We start from the raw sequence: 23,305 nt of genomic DNA on the forward strand, positions 1-23,305 counted from the left end.
TAATGGGGACATTTAAATGTGATGAGCTACAGAAAGATTGAAACTAATAAGCATATTCAGAATTGTTCACAGGAAAATCATGAGTCTTTGTTAGTTTCAAATATTGGCTCTATTCTTTTGGATGACAAATCTTCTGAAATAATTATGAATGCCTCCAAATAATTTTAAAGGAACTATAAAATTCTGAAGGAAAATGATTTCCTCTGTGTAGGATATTTTTCTATGCCTAGTGTGTCATCATTTAATAGACTTGATATTAATAAATTATTGCAATAGACTCTAATAACAGTGGGTTCTATGTGACAAGAGCAAATTTTCACTGCAAGTGAGAACATATATTATGATCAGACACAAGGTACTTGAATTGAAGATAACCACTCTATTAAAATAAAAATAATGAAAATGATATTTGAAAAGAAAAACATGTCAAGTAGATGCATGTGATAAAATATATATTAATTTTTAAACTTTTTCTCTTAACTCTTTATTCTCTTGAGGATTTAATACCTAAACAGTTAGCCCTAAAATATGTATTGTAGCTAGTTGGATGACATGATTTGAAATCAGCTCAAGGAATTTGGCTTGCTTTTATTTGAAACTTATACTATTAAGAAAAGTACATAAAACCACAGACACTCTAACTAAAATATCCAGAAATAACCAGGATATTGAGCTAGTGCTGGAACGGTGTAAACAACACCATTGTGCTTTGAAACTGAGTAAATAAATCAACATTAGTGTAGTTTGGGAGATTGTTGACTATATGTTGGTATCTCCCTGAGACGCAAAGTCAAAAGTAGGTGTGAGGGGGAGCAGAGGTTTCCAAATAAGTTGTTTGGTTCCAGAGAAGTGTTTGGTTCCAGATGTGGAATGTGTTTTTGATAGGCTTGTCTCTATGGGTTTTTCACTGATATTTCACTGTAAGCATCCCCATCCTGTGAGCATTTTCCTTTGCTTCTGGACAGGATGATACTCTGGTAGTCATCCAATATTAGTAGTACTCCCTGGTTAACAAGACTGGTTAGACAAATACAAAACAACCCATGTAAAATAAAACAAACTACTTAATAAAAAGTAATCTTAAGCGTCATGATCCTGACCACATACCATCAAGCTAAGTGTGGTTCTTTCTTGGAGCCATATATGTAAACTGCATTTATTGCATGTCCAGGAAGGTAGTCCAACTGGAAATTGAATTATAATTTACATATTCATTTGATTAATCTACTTTTAAATAAATACGTTAAGCATCTATTGTGCTGTGACAAATATGATAAGGGTTCAGGACAGAGAAAGCAACAAACAAGGCTCTGGTCTTGTAGCCATTTTATGTGTGTGGCCAGTGAGATTTGTTGATAGGCTCATGAATTTCATCTAAATACTTCAAGGTCATGTCACAGGACCTTAACCTCAACTTATATGACATTATTAGGATATTAACAATGTTGTCCGCTCCCACATTTACTTCTCTTTCATTCATCCTTGAAACCTGTCATCCTAAAAGCAAAACAAACCCCACATGTTGTCTCTGGAGGCATCTACTGTTACTCATTTAGCCACTTGATATCTCATCAGATGCTTCTCTTGTTCCTCGGGATCCCTTGTGCAGAGTTTAATTAGAAATGCAACACATTCATTTGGGTTTTAGTTCCTAGGTTCCTAAGAGTATTTACATAATTGATTAACCATTAGGGGGTTTCTGAGCACTTGATCTAGGTCTGCCATGGGGCTAGTAGCTACTGCAACATTCATTCAACGAATACATTCTCCAAAGACATGGCACAGATGGTATAACAGAATCCTAATGAGAATATCATTCAAAACTAGTCATCCTCATATTGACCACTGGTCCCATACGAAGGCCAGTTTATATTCTATATTCTCATTCCCAGTCTTCAGTTGAACAAAGTGATTCTTATTACTCACACTGAAATAAAAGAAACAAATAAAGAAAAAAAGAAAGAAAAGGATTTAAAAGGAAAGAAAATGATGAAGAAGAATAACACACACACACACACACACACACACACACACACACACCCCAACAATTTCTTTAAGGCTGCACAGCTAGTGGGTAACAAAGGAAGTATCACATATAAAGGGCTAAATAGAACATCTTTTTGAATTAGCTTAATTACATAATTCTGAGGCTATATCATTGCCTACCTGTGTTGTCTGAAAATTACCCTTCTGTCTTTTACTCAACCTGTGGCCCTAAAACCATATTTGTTATGGGAGATCCATATACCTGTCAATGACTTTAGTTATTTTAAGAAAATGTATACAGTTGGTCAAACAAGAACCCATTAAATTGTTTCTCTTAGAAATCTAAAATCAGGACTGATTTTAATCATTTAAAATTAAATGATTAATGGATCAGGATGCATTTGTAGAAAGGACTGAAGACTTCTTGATTGTTTTTCTGAACTTAATAGATTAAAAGTAAGTATAGGGCAGTAATAAAAAATGTTGGTAATGTAGAGAGAGAGAAAAAGAATGAGAGAAGGATAGATAGATGGTAGATATATACAGGGTTGATTGGTGATAGATATCTAAATGGTAGATGATAGAGAAATGTATGATAGATGATTGGTATGTAGATAGATGATATCTAGATAGCAGATCATAGAGAAATAGATGATAGGTAGATAGATGAGAGATGATAGAAACATAGATGAAAGACACATAGATAAATAGATGATAGGACCCCAGCATACATGCTCTGCTCATGCCTTCTCTCCCACCCCGATAGAGGGGTGTCTCATCCCTACTGTACCTGGATAATGTGGGGTCTTGGGGGCAGAGTGGCATAGATACATAGATGATAGACACATAGATAGATAGATGATAGATAGATAGATAATAGATAGATGATGATGATGATAGATAGATGATAGATGATGATAGATGATGATGACAGATAGATAGGTGCTAGATAGATAGATAGATAGATAGATAGATAGATAGATAGATAGATAGATAGATAGATAGGCATAGTACTTTGCTAAAGTAGAATAACAAAGACCAAAGGGTAAGGACACAGAGAGAAAGGAAGAAAGAAGCATATAAGACACTGAAGGACAGACTTACCTGTGTAAGGAATAGAGAGATTGAGACAGATATTATGTACCACATAGAACAAGAACAAGATAGAATGACAGACAGAAAAATGGAAGAGAAGGTGTGGAGAAGTAAAGAAGGAAGGAGAGTCAAGGAGATCAATAGAGGGGGAGGCATGACCTCACAAGTACACATCTGTTGTGACAAGAAATTGCTTCCATATTCTCAGCATTACCATCCAATGTCACAGCTTCACATCTTTAGTTCACCATGTGTCACTGGTGTTGTACCTCTCTTTCGTCTTTTATATTTTTTCTGTTCCTAGATAAATCTGCACAGCTCATATTTATTTGAGTTTCTTTATATAGCTTGAAAAATATTTAGGAATGTTTAGCACAGTTTGTATTTGAATACATACATACATACATACATACATGTGTGTCTATTGAAACAGATTTATAATAAATACTTTAATTTAATTTTTAAATTATAAGCTGATTAATATACTATTGAGGTTTAAAATAAGTCATTCTTTTCTAACAGCTTCTTCATTCTTCCAGTTCAAAACAATATCTGTTTTATGAAAGTAACATTCAGAAAAATGTAACGAAGAAGTTAAATTTTGAATATTTCTGCAAACTCTTTAGTTTCTAAGGAAATAATAAAGTTGAATCCTCTTATCAGGCACTGAAAGCTTGAAATGATTCCTATTGTATTGTCAACTGCAGTTCTGAATGTCTCTTACCAGAGAACATCATCTACCTTGCTTCTCTGTTGTAGAAATTGTCTTTCTTTGTGTTGTGGGTGCATTGTCTTCAGTAAAGGAGATACCCAAGTCCTGTGAGATACCAGGTTATATCTTCTTATTTAACAGGAAGTCCACAGCAGGTCTGTTTTTTTAAAGATCTACTGTACTTATTGTTATTTTATGTGAGCTGATATTTCATCTGCATGTGCATATGTGTAAGGGTGTAGGATTCTCTGGAACTGGAGTTAAGACAGCTATGAACAGACATGCCAGTTCTGGGAATTGAACACAGATCCTCTGAAGAGCAGCCAGTGCTCTTGCCTGCTGAATCATCTCTCCATTTAAGTGAGCACTGGAAGCTCCATCCTTGTAGAGCTCAGGGCAGGAGTAACTAACTGTTCCTTCAGCCCTGCTACGCACAATTTCAAGCACTGCATGTTTATATCTTGTTTGGAAAGCATCTTGGTTGCCATGTTAATGTTGCATATGTTTTCTTTGCCAACAATGGGTCTGCTTTAGAATAAACAATTTGTGAAAGCTGTTAAGAATATCGAGTAAAAGTATTAACTGTTTAATGGGAAAGCAAGCAGGTCACCACTTTACAAGGAGTAATTTTGTGTGTTTTTAAGCCTTCCATGGTATCACATGTTGAAATAAGCAAAGTGAACCATTTTTATGCAAACAAAGGATAAGCCCAAGAAGTTCAAGAAGATGAGAACAAAAATATCTCATAATCTGCAGGTTTAAGAGTCCCAGACTTTTTTGTGCCTAAATGCAAATACCCTTATGGAGCCATTATTGCCTGTTACTTCTTTGCCTTTGGGTTTCAAGGGTTAATAATTATTTGGGGGTATGTTTGACACAAAATATTTTTGCTATCTCTCTTAGTTCTATATGTTTTATTTTTAAGCTTGACCTTTCCTTTTTAAAAATAATTATAATAAGTACTTATTTGTATCAAAATAAATTTGCTTCCTAAATTCCCTACATACAGTAATCACTAAAATTATTTTTCACAATATACTTGTTCTTGATTCCCTAACACAGACTTTTTTCTTTTGTCCCCCTTTCCCTCTCTTCCACAGCAGTATGAGACTGTGCTCAAGAAGGACAAAAACTATTAAGTAAATGAGGCGATTATTAAAGTCAAATGTGAAGACAGAAAGACACGCTCCAGTGATTAGCTCAAACCCTATTATATCATTTTCCATGGTTATATTACAATGAACAAGTTTTGAAAGTTGAAGACTTCATATTTCTCATATGGCAATGCCGTCATTCAGTTTTCTGCACACACTCAATAGATGCCCTTCCGTCCATTTAAAATCCTTGCCTATATTGAATGTCCTGTTAACCTTATGGCTACTTATATTACCCATGTGATTGCTACTTCTGCTACTTGCCAGCACTCTCACTAATATGGTAGCCATTCACCAATACCACTTACTTCTGATATGGCTGTAATTATTAAGTATTAAAGTGATCTTAATTTTTTTGACATTGTGATTCTTTTTTCTATACTCAAAGCTATAATATGTCATATGGTTGAAAATCATTATTTATTTTATTGAAAAATACAAAATTCATTAAATTTATCATGATTCTGCAATTTTATAGGAAACATTGTGTTTATTAAGACTTATGTTTGGGCTGGAAGAGATGCTTCTGTGATTAAGAGCACTGGTTTTCATCTTTAAGTTCAATTCCCACCACTTACAAGGCTTCTCATTGCTGTCTGTAACTCCAGTTCCAGGGGATTTGACACACTCTTCGGCCTCCGTGTCACCAAGTACACACATGACACACAGAGATAAGTTTATAAAATGATAGAAAGTAATCATAAAAGATTTCAAAGAATTATGTGGGAAATATTTCTAATGTCTTATATGATAACTATACATAATAAAACTTTATGATATATGTAATATAATGGGTACATGTACACAAAAGGAGTATGGAAAGGTACACTAAAATGTTATAGTGAGCTTTTCTTGGTACTGGTAGTATAAATTATTTTATTTTTAATTGTTCTTTTACATTGTTAAAAGTGGTCATTTCAGTGCTTCCCTGGTTCTTGAGAAGAGTGATTTCAGAAGTCTTACTTTGTGATCATTGTATTTCAGTATCGGCACTGATGTTAATGTATTTAGGTATGACATTGCCACTAAGGCCCAAAGCCATTTGTACAAATGAACACTACTTTGCATTCTATTTAACAAATGATTTTGAATAGAAGTCAAAATTCCAAGATACCCTAAGGATATCTACATAAGAGCATAGTCTTATGTGTAGATAAAATACAAGAGGATCAGATAGAGGAAGAGGTGGGAAGGTCCATGCCATCTCTCAGATGTTTAATGACTTTTTGATGTTTTAAGTTTTACATGTCTCCAATAAAGGATGTCACTGTATATATTAGTGGCCTCTATCTTTTATGTGGTGCTACTGTTTGGACTGTTGTTTTTTATGAAAATTGTATCCTTGCCATTTCAGAAGATTAATGCCCTCAGATCTAATTATTGTGCTGTTGTTCTCTGGTGGTTTCTTTGTTTGCACATGGTAATTATGGATCACATTAATTGCTCATGAAACTACCATCTTTCCTTTTTATTTTTGCATATATTTCAAATACCCATTGTAACTTTCTGTCTTGAATGTGGCAGATCTATTTCACTGCAGTACAGCAGTCACAGTCGTTCATCTTTTGCAAAACCCTGCACAGGGAGAGCCGTTAGCCGAACATCCACACTGCTACTTCCAGGCTTGCCCGAGTGTGGGGTGTCAGTGTAAGTCTCCACAAAGCGGTCCTTGCCATGGCAGCATGATTCTTTAGCGTTACCACAATTGGGGGCTGTATTTGTTGCTTCCCTTGGCAACCACATGTCCCATCACAGCAAATTGATGGCTGTAAAACTGACCTTTATGAGAGACTTTTTATTTAGTTACCCCAGAAGGATTTATAGCATTATATTTTGTTCACACATTGACTACTAATGGGAACTATAAAAGAATGATTCTATCTTACATATCCTTTTTATTTTCTGAAAAGCCTCTACAGTATTAACCAAGACTTTCACATTTGACGATCTCCTCCTGGATAACTCAACAAAGAGTTCTATGGAACCAAATCTTCTTACTTATGTGAGGTACGTCTCCTGCTATCTGGTGTCAATTAAGTGCTTCCTCTAAATTTGCCCACCTAAAAAATGGCAAATGACTGCATGCAGAGTAGAAAACAAACAAACAAACAACAATGATAACAACAACAACAACGAGATCAACAACAACAACAAAACCAGAAATTCTGTGGGGAAAATCCAAGCTACATAGTAATTCAAATCACATCATCTGCAAATAATGAGAATTTAATGAGTGTCATATTAAAAATACTCTCTCATTCCTAGTGATAAAGCCCAGATTTTCACAGTACCTGATTTTTCCATGTTTCCTTTGGGAGTGCCCACAGAGAAAGGTAACATCTCCAGTCTGAAAAGGAAGGGCTGTAATAGTTTAAGGCCCTGCCTAGAGCTGCCCAAGGGTTCTTTGAAGTGTAAGGACAAGGCTTCATTTGTGAACTATGACTACAAAGGCTCTATACGGTGTTCTCAACAGAGAAAGGATTGTTCCTAGAGGTAAGTGCATGGAAAAATGTGGGGGTTTTGAGGGTCGAGTAGGTAGCAGGATCTGAGCTCATTGTAGGTAACACAATTGTAAGCGACAGTGGCCTGTTATAGAGGCCTGCCTATGAAGACAGCGGAGAACCCAGCACAGAAGCCGTGGCCACTGCAGTTCACAGTTCTGCCTCTACTAATAAATTTGAGTAGCCATCAGCCTGCAATGTGCTTATTATTCAAAACTTTATCAAATTTCAACTAGTAGTTTAAAAACAAACAAAAAAATATACATGCCTATCTCCTTCTTCCCATAATAGTGGAGTAGTTTTTGAGTTTTCTAATTTTTAAACATAGTGTTAAATGTCACTAAATTAACACTTGTTTTGCTTTTGAATTGGTCTTTTGTTATGTTATGTTGTAAACTTAATATTTGTATTTTACTTTGGTTTTGAAAAAGTAATATACTTCGATAGTATTAAAATATGTCTTGGAATCTTCAAAATATTAGTAAGGTCACAAAAGTCACAAAATTTTCACTCACAAAAAATAAGAATATACAAGTACACAATAAGAAAAATAACTATTGAAACAAGTTTGCTAAAGATCTACTGAGAAGCATTGCACTCACTCCTGTCTCCTCTGTCTCATTTCTCATCCCCACAGGCTCTAGAAAGAACCAATACCTCCTATGTCAACTTAGGTTGGGCAATTCTACATCATCATAATTTTAACCAATATTGCAATTAGTAGTTTGTGTATATGGCATTTGTTTTTCTATTGGCAGAATATATTTTGATAAGTAGGATTGCTGCACCAAATGTAAAATATATTTGTCACTTTATTAAATACACCAAAATTGCCCCAATGGGTCAAATGATAAATGCACTTGCCATTTTATGAAAAAGGCCAAAAATTATACTCTCTAGATATTCCCACTGTAAATGCATGAAAATGCCCCCTTTGTACTACATGGGGATGAATTATGTTGAAACAAATTTTGTAAAACGAATAGGCGAAATGTATATCAGGATAGTTCAAATTTGTATGCTGTCCTTATGAATGAAGCTGGACATCTTTTTAGGTCTAGATTAAGAGTGTCAGGGAGACCAGAGCCAGACTGTTCTGATTGTCCCATCTTGTAGCTGATGCTCACAGGCAAGTATGTCAGGAAAATGGTGAGATGATGACTTGTTGAAATTACAGAGCTAATAAATGAAAGTGCTCAGGGCAGTGCTCCACACATAGTAGGACCAGATTTTTTACAATGCCCTGTAATCAAGAGAGAATGTAAGTGGTCCAGTGGTTTTAACTGCTCAGCCTTAGCTCTGGCATAAAACAAGACATAAAACAAGAGCGCTGTTTGCATAAGGTCACTGTGTGAAGCCCATGCCAACCAGAAGAAGCATAAACTTTCAAAAGACACTATAAAATCTTATCTAAGACTTGCCTCCAAAGCATCTCTGATCATTTATAAATGCTTCCTGTTTCCTTCGCCAACCATGCTGCGCAGCTTCATTTCTGTTCCTTTCAGCCCATTCTCAGGTATGTGTCATCTCAGAAACTGTAATTTCTGGGTGCTTCCTGAACTACTAACACTATATTTGTTTTCAGCTCCAAGTTCTTCTGCTGAGCACACTGAAGAGTTCCAGAAAAGATTTGCTGCTCAAATCAAGCCTGAGCCATCATCAAGTCAAGCCTAAGATATGATACTGCTCAGCTTGTAGTCTGTGGGTGCTCAGAAACACAGCTTTAATGGGTGTTTATGATTTGTTCTTTTATCTTTGTTTCTCTGAAAATTCTAAGCCAGTCTTCTACTAGTCCCCAAGCCACAACCAATAAGACAGTTCCTACATACTTTCTATCAGAGTTTCAGCTTCTCTGAATTCCTTATAGCACACAAGACAATGTAAAGTAAATGCATGGCTATGTTAAGAAATCTCTGCATTTCTGGCCAAGGGTTTGTTTATGCAAGCTAGATCTTCTGTATTGCAGGATGCTGAGGGGTCTAGAAAGCCCAGGTGCCTGCACTCATGTATTCCTTGTTGCCAGAAAGCTTCTGCCTACGGCTTCAAAGTCCTGCAAGTACCAGAGAATGAGTTTATGACCTGAAGTGTCCGCTAAATATTTTATCTCGATAGTTTATTTAGCTCTGAGAAAGGGACAGGGACAGGATATTAGCAATACGGGGATTCACGGGATATCAGAGAGTTTTCTTTCAGTTTTTACTTCTAACTTTTCTCTATTTATCTAGAACTTTTCTAAAAATATATATGTGTATATATAGCAAGTGACATGAGAGCAGGTGATAGAAGAGGCCAGGCGAAAATGTCAGATTCTCTGGAGCAGTAATTACAGATGATTGTAAGCTACCTGACATGGGAGTTCGAAACCAAACTTGAGTCCTTACAATGCTCTTAACTTCTGAACCAGCTCTCCAGTACCGGTCTCATGCATAATTTTGATTATTTGCATTGTGCTAGGCAGAGGGTGCATTGACAAGACTCAGTTTATAACTAACTACTAGTCTTCCAGAGACAGCCAGGATCTCACCAATTTATACAATTTTACTGAATACAGAAAAATTCATGGCTGCCTCCCAAAGTCTTATCACCAATAAATAGTGAAATTGATTGAACTTAGAGCCCTGTCACATGAATAAGAAGTTCTTTATTTATTTGTAATATTATTTTGTTGTGGAAGAAAATTAAACACTAAATAAATAACTCATCTGATGGCCCCTAATGTGCACTCAAATTAGACAAGTGGACAGGAGGTCAAGCAGTATTATGAGTTCAAAGAAGGCTGTGCTTGGGTTAAGAAAGAATTGTGATGACATCACTTGGTGTGTCAAGCTATGAGGTTTGCAAATTCTTCAGGATTAGCAACAACAATAACTAGTACATGTCTTTCTCATGTACTCCATACATTTACTATTCAGAGCCTGACAATACATATACGGAATGGATTATGTTATCTCAGCCTTATGTAGGAGATCTGAAGACACTGAGGATTTGGCATGTGGCTAGAAGGTTAGGCTAAGAGCATTTCCAGAGCAATTGAGTCAGTACTTCACCTGCTGTCCTTGGCTGTGTTCTTTGATGATGAACAGACACAAAAGACCCCTGGGTAAATACAGTTTCCAACTACAATACTGGTTTTCCGTGGCAGATTTAATTCATAGCACTGACTACCAAAAAGCCATTGTTTCAAAACAAATTTAGAATTACTTACAAAAATCACAATTATACACTATGTTTTTAAAGAGCAAAAAATAATTCTCAGTGGAACAGTAGTAAGATCATGATTTAAGTAGAGTTATTTAGATACTGATTTCTAAAAGCTTCTTCACCTTTCAGAATGTTACATACACAATATGATAGGGAGGCAGCCACTTATGGCAGGATCCATTATACAAGTAAATTTATGGCTTCCAAACATCTAAAACCTTTATTCTAACACAATACTCAAGCTTTCAACCAGTAAAGATTTTCTGTTTCCACAGTGATTACTTCAAAAGACAATATGTTTCCAGTAGAGGAGGTCAAGGAATATTAGTTTCTCTTTGGTCTGTTATTCTTTGTTGGTCTCCTCTCTAGTAATTCATCCACAATAGCAGCTCACATGACTTGGAGAGTACTAAAGGAAGAAAAACAATTAGAAGATGGTTAATTATTGAAATAACCCATTACTTCTTTGCTGAATAAAGAATTGTTATCTAGTGTAGAATGGCAGGGATTAAAAAAAATGTGAAGGCTAAACATCTGTTTCTTTGTTTGATTTAAGAACAGAGGGCTCTCTTTTACTTTTTCCTTTTCTTGTTTTCTTTTCCTTTTCCTGTTGACTTCACAGGGTAAGACATAGAAGAAATATACTAGAGAGGTTTCATAAAACAATTTAGAAAACACTTTTTTTTTCTCCTCCTAAATTATGGTCCTATTCTCTTCTCAACTTGTACAATTAGGAAGAGCCTTTTATGTCATGGTTACTCAACTTGGGCTTCATGGATCTATAAAAGAAATATGGATCTCGTCCAAATCAGCTTCCCATCTGAAGGTATTTCTATTTCACCTTAAAACTGAGTTACAGAAAAAAATCCCAAAAACATGTTCACAAAAATATTTTCAAAATATATAAACATCATGACATTAAATTGATGGATTTGAGTATTATGGTATGCATATATGTGTATTTTATTTATATATACATCTTTTTGTTTTGTTTTCATTCATTTATTGTTTTCCTTTTATTGAAAATAGACTTTTCCCCAATACAATATGTAGGGATTATGGTATCCCTTCCCTTTATTTCTCCCAGTTCTTTCTTACCACCCCTCCCATATGGATCTACCCCCTTTCTGCCTCATTAGAAAACAAACAGGCTTCTAAGGGGTGATAATAAAATAAAATATAATAAGATAAACAAAAGCTAAAACATCAGATTTGGTTAAGTCCAGCATACAGAGAGAAAAGAGCCCAAGAGAAAGTATAACAATGAGAGACCACTTGTTTGCACACTCAGGAATACCCTCCAAAACACTAAACTGAAAACCATAATACATATGCAGAGAACCTGATGCAGACCCATACACACTTCCTCAGTTTCTGTCACTTCATATGAGCTTTGATCATGGTGATTTAGAGGCCGTATTTTCTGGATATCCTCCACTCCTTCTGGCTTTTATCCTCTTCCATGGGGTTTCCTGGTCCCTGGGGAAAGGAATTTCTGCATACATATATACATATACATATATATATATAATATATATATACATATATATATACACATATGTGTATATATTTATATATTATATATTATATATGTATATAATTATATATAATATACAAATGTATATCTATATACATATATATGTTTTATTGCAGGCTGCTTAGGGAACTATACAACTCTTCTGTCAATTACAGACGCAGAAGAAATCAATTTTGCTCAAAATAACAAAACTATATCATCATTTTAAAGCTTTGAAAACTATTGATTCAATGATTGCAAGATTGTTTTTATCTTTAGCTTAGGTTCCTATAAAACTGTAAATTATAAAATGATATTTTCCAATAGTGTAGATAAGCTCTAGATAAATTCGGATGCTCAAATGTTGCTGGGTAGTGGTTGTGGATGCCTTTATTCCCAGCACTTGTGAGACACAGGCAGGAAGATTTCTGTGAGTTCAAGGTCAACCTATTCTGCAGATCGAATTCCAGGACTGCCAGGGAAACACTACAGTTTTGTGAGTTAACAGGAACCAGCAACTTGAAATAAAATTACTGTGTATGCCCTTGCAATGTGCTGCAATGCATTGGCTAGTGAGGATGCCAGTTTGGAAGGCCATTGCACTCTCAGCAGGGAGTGGGAATGCCAGAGGGAGCTTCTGAGAGGAAGTAGTGGCTTATGCCCAATACTTACCAAGCTAGGAATTGAATGAGAATTACTTCATTTTATTTATTCAAGAAATTAAATTATGATTTGCACTTGTATGTTATTCTATCCAAATACAATTTCCAGTTCTTTAAAGGTTCATATTCATTCACTGTCCAGTCATGCTATCCTGTAAACAGTATTCAGTCACAAGAAAGTTTCAATCTCTATGCTCCTGCATTATTAAACACTCTGAATATTCCCCAGGCCTACTCACTCTGAAAACACTTTTCTACCATATGCAACTGTCTGAGAAAATCTACTTGTATGCAGTAGATTGCTGTTATTCATTATTCATTACAACATTATTTAGTTGAACAACATACCATAGAAAACTTGATTCTGTTGTGGGAAATGTACAAACTCAGAGAACTAAATTATTTTACTATAAATGCTTTAAAAAGAGCAGGCTTTATGGTCCTCATTATTTCCTCTGTGCTGAGGAAACAAGTTTTCTCCAATGGAGAATAAGCCATAAAGGCAGAAGCTATGTGATACAGTGTATTCAATAAAAGTTGGAGGTCTAGATTCTACTAGCAACAGAGTAAATGAATACGGAAATCTCATTAAAAGTTTTACAATTGACAATCAATAAGTATTTAGTGACTATCCACTATGTGCCAAGACCTGCTTTAATTTCAAGAAATACAAATTTTATCACCCATAAAATGTGGCTGCCCTAAGCCCTTGGTTAATATTCCTCCACATGTTGAGGTAAAAGGATATTTTTAACAAGATATAACTCTAACTTGTTGCAGTTTCCCTTTGTTATAAGAGGAAGTGCTACAAGACGAGGGAATTTTCCTACATTTTCTTGGGCAGTATTAAGTAATAATATACCTACTCAAAACTTATAAAATATTATAAACCATTAGGTATAAAATATTTTCCCCATTTCAACTTCCCCATGACTCTCCTGACTTCAATGTGTAGGAGAATAACTATTTTCTTTCTATGGGCTGGTTTGACCTACAGAAAATTTTAAAATATTCTGTCTTGAAAGATCTAGTTGTACAAATGACCCCAAAATAATAACTCTATCTTTACTTTTATATTTTTTGATTTTACATGTGTGTGTGACTGGGTAAGTGCATACATGCTTATGAGATCCCCCTGTAGCCTGAGCTATTGATGCTTGTCCTCTGAGATAACTACTTCTGAAAGTCATCTAAAAATTTTTAATTTTGAGTCTGAAACTTTAGGTGAGTAAATATGGTTGGATGTGTGCTATAGTTAATAGAACACTTGTCTAGCATCCAAAATACTGGTTTTAATCACATGGCTCAAAGGCAAGGCATACAGAAGCTTTTCCTGATATTACTTGAGCTATGCAGAACATTGTTATGTGATATTATATTACAGTTTTGCAAATTGTTGGCATTAGAGGAAACTGGGAATGTAGTATAACAGATTTCTTTGTATGACTTTTAAAAATTGCATATAAATCTATAATTATCTCAAAAGAAAGCACAAAAAATAGGCAAATGCTATGTTTTTTAATTAGCTTTCCAGTATGACTATTGTATATTAGAGCCGAGAAAATTCTGCAAGATGGAGGAAGTGAGGCTGTAGCTCAGTGGTAGAGAGCTTGCCCAGCATGTACAAGGTTCTAGGTTCAAACCTCAGTATTGAAGAACAGGGAAGCCCCAAAACAAGTGTAAAACTAAAGTTCATATTGAAGTTGAGCTTAAATTTTCCAAACATAAAATAGTTGAGATCAAAATAATGAATGTTGGGATTCATCAACTACTGTCAAGCATGTCTTCTATCTAAGCTTCATGTGCCTTGGGTAGATACATATTTTTTTTAGAAATGACAGCCATTTAAAACATCTAAGTGAAGTAAATTTTAAAGCAGACTTCAAATCACTATTTCTCAAATGTGAAGCTAATATTTTCAAACTAATAAAATATAATGTCATGGATTTTTATTAGAATATTGTAAATGATAATGTCTCAGTGATTGTAAAAGCATTCTGAACCAAAAAAGAAATAACATAAAGCTATGATTAGTTGCATATAACCTTGTATTGTGATAACTACAGACATTTACAGGGAAGACAAATATTCAAGTATATTTTTATTAAAGTGTTGGCATGTTTTCATTGACTTAGTACATGATGGAAATGTACAGAGCACCTTGGTCTTCAAGAGATAGAGTGACTGACATGAAATAAAAGCAATTTGTTTCTTAGTCTGTGTGTCTATCCATTGCATCCACACAATTTGCAAACTGCTTTGCATGGCACAAGGCCTGGCTTGGTCTAACTCTCTTTATCTTCTCCATCATTGTCTCTGACTGTGTTCCCCTTCCCTTCACCATCCCCTTATTTTCAGTATGCTCACTTACCATGCCTTTGACAGTGTCCTCCTGTGTGTATCCAATATTAGAAATGGTATTGACTTCTTAACTTTATTTCTCAAATTTCATGTTCCTTGTCACCTTGGACACCCTCATATACTAAGGATCTCTATGTATTAGGCTAACATCATTGGTAGTATTGCTATATATTTAATGGGATTAACTGAGGTATACTCCTCAAAATGTGCCTAAATTTAGTTTCCTGGATTCTGCTATGGTATCTATTATTCCATCTAGATCAAATATCTTACTTATGCTCTTTTCTCAAGGATGTAAGTTCCTTGTCAAAAATGACAAAGGAGATATGTCTGTGTGCCTCTGGAAATTTTGCTGCCTATATAAGTGTTTTGAAACAATAACAGATGTTTGTTAAGAGTTAAGCCTAGACAAATTTAAGATGTTTCTCCTGAATATAAGTAGGTTTATATAATTTCACAATTCTGTATTAAAAACATTTCATTAACCCTATTTTACAGGTAATAAGCAGAGGGATGCCTAATATTAATATTGTAACTGAAAAAAGATTAATAATAAGTGGCAAAAGCAGGGTTTAACCTGGAAAGTTTAATTGTGTTATTAAATCGTAATCTCTAGGATGAATAGTGGCTTTGAAATATATGTCCAAATATAAGAGAAATATAAGAGTATCCAAACACTTGGTGTTTGTGGACATGAACTGTTTTCAAGGAGGGTTCAGTACAGATCGAATTAACACTAACATCTTGAGATGGAATCTTTATAGATTCAAATGAACCTTACACAGAATACAGGGCTTTATAAGAAAATGAAAAGTTACAAGATACAGACAGATATGAGGAATATCCAATCTATTACAGTATAGTGAGCTTTAGTGTTTTTTAAATGGGAAATTGAGGCCAAGATTTGGGTTATTCTGCTACAAACCAAGGAGTGCTAGTAGACACTAGAAACTGAGAGAGCTAGGGATACTTTCTGAGAACCTCAAGAATGATCATGGCTATAGTAACAGTTTTGATTGGCACATTATTTTCTCCAGAAGTTGAGAAAAAGCCTGTTGTTTGAAGGAAGGAAATCCTTTGGAACTCTTCCAACAAGGAATCATCCTCATGACAAAACCAAAGACACAGAAGAAAGAAAGTTTTACTGTAGTAACTCTGTTCAATGTAGATGCAAAATTCCCCCCAAAACGTTGCACATCCTATAGTACATCTTAGCAAATACTATATGCCATTCATCAAGTAAAATTTATCCCAAAAATTCATGGGTGTTTTGAAATACTCAAATTTGCAAGCATGGTACATCATTTCAATGGAATGATAAGTGAAACCTATAAGATAACCTCAACTTATATAAAAAAAAATTGACAAAATTCAGCATTTCTTCATAATTAAAACCTATAACAATTGGGTTTAGAAGAGGTATAATTCAACAAAAAAATACTCCATATAACAAGTTCAAGGTCAACATCTTTCTGAAGCTAAAAACTGAAACCATTCTCTCCAAGATTGGAGAAAAGATAAGGGTATCCACTTTTACCATGTTTTTTCAACAATATTGAAAATCTTAGCCAGAACAGTGAATTGACAGAAGGAACAAGAGATAATGGACTAGGAAATGAAGAGTTAAATTAATTCTCAATGACAGATGAATGCAAAAAAATGTTAGAGCTGATAATCATGTGATATGACAAGTGTTTTTATGTACCAAATTCCTGAGAAAAAGAGAAAACAAGTATAACCCATAATAGTGACAAAATCAAATGGGTGAAAGTTAGAAGGAGCTAGAGAGATATCTCAGTCAGTAGTATTTGCTAAGGAAACTTGAGAACTTAAGTTTCACTCCTAGAACGCTTATTTTAAAATAGGTGTCAGTGGGCACAGGCATAAATTCCACAGCCAGCCTAATTTATCTATGGAGCTCCAGATCAGAATGAGACTCTGTTTCAAAAACTAAGATCAATAGTTTTCAAGCATTAACATTGGCTCCCCATGCACACATAAACATATGTATGGACATATGCATCCCCACATAGAACACACACACACACACACACACACACACACACACACACACATGTAAATTGAGGTAAGTAATGAATCAGGGAAACTACAGAGGAAAACATAAACTATCTACAGAGAAACAAGAAGAAACACACATGCACACATACACATATTCACAGTAAAGCCCATCCATTTTGTGGATTGGATTATTAAAAACTATTGCAATACCCATACTATCCCAGAGAAGCTTTAGGGCATTTAATATCAAAATATCAATAGCATTTTTCACAAAAAATAGGATAAAAAGCTAACATTTGTAGAGAACCATAGCAGCCCTGAATACACAAAGCGTTTAAGAGAAAAGTCAGAACAGGAATATTACAATACTTTGTTTCAAAATATCCTGCAAAGTGATAGTAATTAAAGCTAGGGGAGATATCTTAAGACCTTTATGAAGGCAGATAATTGGAAATGACCTCAAATAGGTAGATTATAAAAGCAAGGAATTTGTGAAGAGGATTGCATGAACTGAAAAACTTGCAAAATGGAAAAGTATTTTTAAAATATTGAATTGATAAGAGGTTGATATACACAAGTGAAAGGAACTTAGCAGAAAAAATAAGTGATGTGACTTATAGATAACCTGAAAAGGAACAAATGACTTGAAGGAGGATTTATTAAATTAATAAAGATAAATTGGCAGCAAATATATGAAAAATGCTGAATGTGACATATCATTGGGTAAATACAAATTAAAACCATGAAGAGATAGATTACAGTCAGAATGATATAGACAAGCCAAAGTGGTTGGATGGAAGACGACAAGGCCTCAACCTTACACACAGAACTGCAGGCAACTAAGGAATGTTGAAAACAGGAGAAATTGATTTCCCCCGGGAAGCACATACTACTTGGTTATTCGATATCAAATGTCAACCATGAAAACACAAACACACACACACACACACACACACACACTCACACTCACACACACACTCACACTCACACACACACTCACACTCACACACACACACACTCACACACACTCACACTCACACACACACTCACACTCACACTCACACTCACACACACACTCACACTCACACACACACACTCACACACACACACTCACACACACACTCACACTCACACACACACACTCACACACACACACACACACTCACACACACACTCACACTCACACACACACACTCACACTCACTCACACACACACTCACACTCACACTCACACTCACACTAGCATTGTGTAGACCGAGCAGGTTATACTTAGGGATATATATGTCTGCAAGTATCAATAATTTTTCTTTTCTTTTTATTCAGTACACTCCCACCATAGTTTACCTCTGTCCATTTCTCTCAATCTTTCCCCACCTACCCTCAAATATACTTTTCCTCCTTTGTTCTCTTTACAAAAAGACAGGGAGAGCAACAAAACACAGCATAACAAGACACAATAAATAACTAGGCACAAACCCTCCTATCAAGGCTGAGCAAGCAACCCGGTAGGAGGAAAATGGTCCCAAGAGCAGGCAAACGAGTCAGAGATACCTCCATTTCCACTGTTAGGAGTCCCACAAAAACACCAAGATATAACCATAACATACATGCAGAGGTTCTAGTGCAGACACAAGCAGATTCCATAATAGTGGTTCTAGTTTATTTGATCCCCTATGGGCCCTGCTTAGTTGATGTCTGTTGGGTCATATTCTCCAGGTGTCTTCGATCTCCCTGACTACTAAAATTCTTGCTCTCCTCTTCTGTGGGGTTCTGCAAAGTCCAGGGGGAGGTACACAGTGGAGTTTTCCAATTTGGGCTCTGTCCACCTAGTTTGACTGTAGGTCTCTGCATCATCTACTCCATCAGCTGCCAGCAGAAGCCTCTCTGATGACTACGCACTCAACTATGAGGACAGCAGAATATCATTAGCAATCATTTTATAGAATTTTTTCCTATCTTAATTCTTTGGGCTGTCTACCCCTTTGTTGATGGTCATACAGACAGTACTAAACATGCCCTTTCATGGCATGAGCCTCAAATATGACCAGTCATTGGTTGGGCACTCACTCATACAAGTTCTGTGCCTTCATTCCCCCAATGTATCTTGAAGACAGGATCAAGTGTAAAGATTTCATGGCTGGGTTTCTGTCCCAGTCCCATCACTGAAGTTGTCTGGTAACAGAAGATGACTTCATATTCTCTATTACTAGTACTTGCATAAGGTCACCTTTGTAGAATATTTGGGGTATTTACTGCACTGTTTCCACATGCCCCTTCTAAAATGACTTCTAATTCTAGTCATCTCCCCCCTTAATCTCTCCCTACATTCTTCCCCACACCCAATCCCTCCAGTTATAATTTCCAGCTAGCCAAATTCACCTGCAAAATCTATTCTATTTCCCTTCCCCAGGGAGAGCCATGCACCTCCTGAGAGCCCTCCTTGTAGTAAGAATAACGAATAAAAAGGGAGGCCATAAATTTGAAAGAGAGCAAGGGGACACATGAGGTGATTTGAAGGGAAGAAAAGAGAAGAGAAATGATGTAATCACATTGTAATCTCAAAAACGAAATAAATAATAAAGGATGATAATAAATGTTAGTGAAGGTATGAAAATGAGAAATGCTCTCTATTGTTGGTAAGACCATTCAATAGAGAAATATGGAATTTCTTCACTATAAAACAAAACTAGAAACATGACTCCCATATGACCTTGCAACCTCACTTTATATATCTAAATGAAGGGAAGGACATCATCTTGACTTCTATGCTGTTTGCAAAAACCAAGAGGTGAAACTAACTCAAGTATCCATCAAATGATGAATGGATAAAGAAGTGTGGTGAATATTCATAAAGAAATGCCATTCCTTTCTAAAATGATAAAATTCTGTTATTTTCTGCCAGATGAAAATGCATGTTATTATGCTAAGTGAGTTAAGCCAAACACAGAAACACAAATATAGGATGCTGCCACGCATATAAAAGGTGACCTCATAGAAGTTGAAAGTAGAAGGAGGATTACTATGCATTGAAGAGAATTTGGGGAGGTGGTGGAGAAGAGAAGACATCTAAGAGGTACACGTACATAATACAGCTGGATGAGAGGAACAACTTGAAGTAGAAAGATCTAGGGCAGTAAGCTCAGTGGTAGAATGTTTGCTTGGTCCACACAAGAAACCCCCAGGCTGAAAATAAAATCTATAACATAGTAGAATAACTAAAGTGAGAGTAATACACACACACACACACACACACACACACACACACATATATATACATATATATATATATATGACTATATATTGTGAGATTTGTTGCAGAGAGGATTTTAAATGTTTCAACACACACACAAAGGTAAATATCTAAGGTGATTTAAGGTGATAGTGTGGTGATTTATTATCATTGGTACATAAGATCTATACATATGCTATACATGTATACATATATATGTAAAAATGTAAAATTACTATGTGTCAAAAATTAGCATTTTTACCATGTTTCTGTTATTTTGAAACCATGAAATTTACAAATGTGTATTATGGTAGTCCCCGCTACTAAAACTCCAATTCATTTTGATTTTAAAGCAGTTCAGTAATGATTTTGAAGTGAATGGATGAAGGACTGCATCTTTTAGTCTGTTCTAGGCACTACTGTGAACACTCCAAACAGAACATTAAACTCTTATGTTCTTTCTGCTGTTTCACTCCACTTTCGGAGTGTTCTTGTGCTGATACTCTGTTCTGTTGTTCACCACTACATTACAACACACTCCTTACCACACAGTGTTCAAATAACTTTTATTATTTCTACTGCAATTCTTTTCTTAAATATATACTCCCACATTGAAGCCTTTTAGTGTCTTTCAGCAATTTAGGAAGTCTTGTTAGTACATTATTAATCTGGACCTATGGATGGATGACATCTCTTTCCATTTCTCTTCAAACATTCCTGACTATTATTAACTAAGTGTAATGCCAGCCTAAGCTACCCTCACCTTGGATCTGGATCATTACATTGTTTCCCAAACTGCTTGTTGGTGTGTATGCACATTAATTCAGAAAACATTAAACATGCATTTAAAATTTACTAATGGTTTTCCATACCACTGAGATTAAACCTCTAGCTTATGTAATGACCTGAATCGTATACTCCCAGAGACTTTTAATTCCCTCTGCTCCTATACTCTGAGTTCCACATAGGTAAAGAGACATACTACAGACAGTCCTCCCTTTAGGGGCCACTTTATATTCCTTTCTAGTTGCTGTGATAAAATACCCCAATGAAAGCAACTTAGAAGTCCACAGTTTTATTTTAGTTCAATGCCCCAGATTGCAGGTCTATCACATTAGAGAAACCGTAGTAGCAGTAGCTTGAGGAAGTTGGTCATATTACATTCATAATCAAGTACATAGAGCAGGGAACATTTTGGTTGGGAACAACTTGTTTGTTCACTCTATCACACTTTGGGATTCTCTACCTAAAGAATGGAGCCACATGCAGTGGGAGGATCATCTCAGCTTAATTATTGTTAACAAGACAATTCCCACTGCAGACACATACACAATCCAACAGGAACTAAACTTGATCTAGTCAATCTCTCATTCAGAGCTAATAAGTGGTTCTTTGTAGTGTCAAGGTAAAAATTAACAATGACTGTCCCAGGGATTTTTATTGTTTCTTTGGCTATAAGAACTTTCCCGAAAAAGGCACCTATGTCCTTTAGTAGTTCTCTCTCTCTCTCTCTCTCTCTCTCTCTCTCTCTCTCTCTCTCTCTTGTTTGCTCTCTCTTTCTCTCTCCATCCCTCCTTCTCTCTGTCCCCAAATCTGTGTGTATGTGTGTGTATGTGGGTTTACATGTAGGTGTGTGTGTTGGTATGTATGGTGTATACATGGTATGTGTATATATGTGATATATGAGTTAATGTGTATATATGTGTGGTATATTTTGTATGTGTTATGTACATATGTGTCATATATGCATGTTTATATGATATCTGTGTGTAATGTGCGTATGTATGTATTGCTATGTGTATATTGTGGTATGTGTGGTATGTGTATTGAGTATGTGGTGTGTGTAAAAGTAACTTTTATTCTCCAAATGCAATTGTCATTTTGGAGAGTTACTGCTAAATAAGCTCACCTTTTCTAGCTGTTTCTGAACTTTGGCTGGCTTGTTCAATTCAGCTGTTCTGGCTCAAACTCCTCTCCAAGCTATGATTCAAACAGGTTTCTCTCAGCTTCTAACTGAATTGCTCTGTGTGGCCTCTGTCAGTCTGTTATAATCTTCTGGTTTTTTTCTCTGGCTGGTTCTGTCTTCACTTGCAACATGTCTCTGAATAACTGTCTGATTAAAACTGCCTCTTCTTCTTCCTCTTACTCCTCCTCCTCTTTCTCTCCCCTGTTTCCCTCTCCTCCCCCATCCCTCTCCCCCCTCTCTCTCTGCTACTCTCTTAAGTAGCCTCTCTTCCTCTGCTATTCTTATGAGAGTTGGTCATATCCTGTCTCTGCTGACACATTCTGTAAAATCTTTCTCTGATTTGTCACTTTATCTGCCCCTCAAATAGATATCATCTTCAAGTATGTTTGCTTCATTGTACAAACTAACTTTATCTTGATAGGAATTACAGGTGTGTACTAAGAACATGTCTGTTTTCCAGCTGGATCACACAAACTTAAGTCTTTGGATGTAATCCCTTGCAAGAGTAGCCATGCTGCTGGATTAAAATTCCTCTACAGTATGTGCCTGTGCATGTGTGTGTGTCTCTCGTTCTCTCTCTTCTGTGTGTGTGTGTGTGTGTGTGTGTGTGTGTGTTTGTTTGGAGTGTGTGTTGTATGTTTAAAAGCATATGTGCTTGCCCCTGCATGCAAGAGGCCAGAGGAAGATGTTTAGTATTGCATTCTACTGCTTTCTGACTTACTCCCTCAAGATAGGGTTTCCTGCTCATCTGAGTGAGGCAGTCATATAGCCAATCACAGCAAGCCTCTTGTCTCTGTCTACTACTAATGTGGACTTATAAATATTTAGTCATGACCAAATTAATAAGGATTGATAAAGCCCAGCCTACTATGGGAGGTGCTATCTCTGAGCGGGTGATTCTGA

Source organism: Mastomys coucha, unplaced genomic scaffold (genome assembly GCF_008632895.1).
Source record: "Mastomys coucha isolate ucsf_1 unplaced genomic scaffold, UCSF_Mcou_1 pScaffold6, whole genome shotgun sequence".
Classification (NCBI taxonomy): Eukaryota; Metazoa; Chordata; class Mammalia; order Rodentia; family Muridae; genus Mastomys; species Mastomys coucha.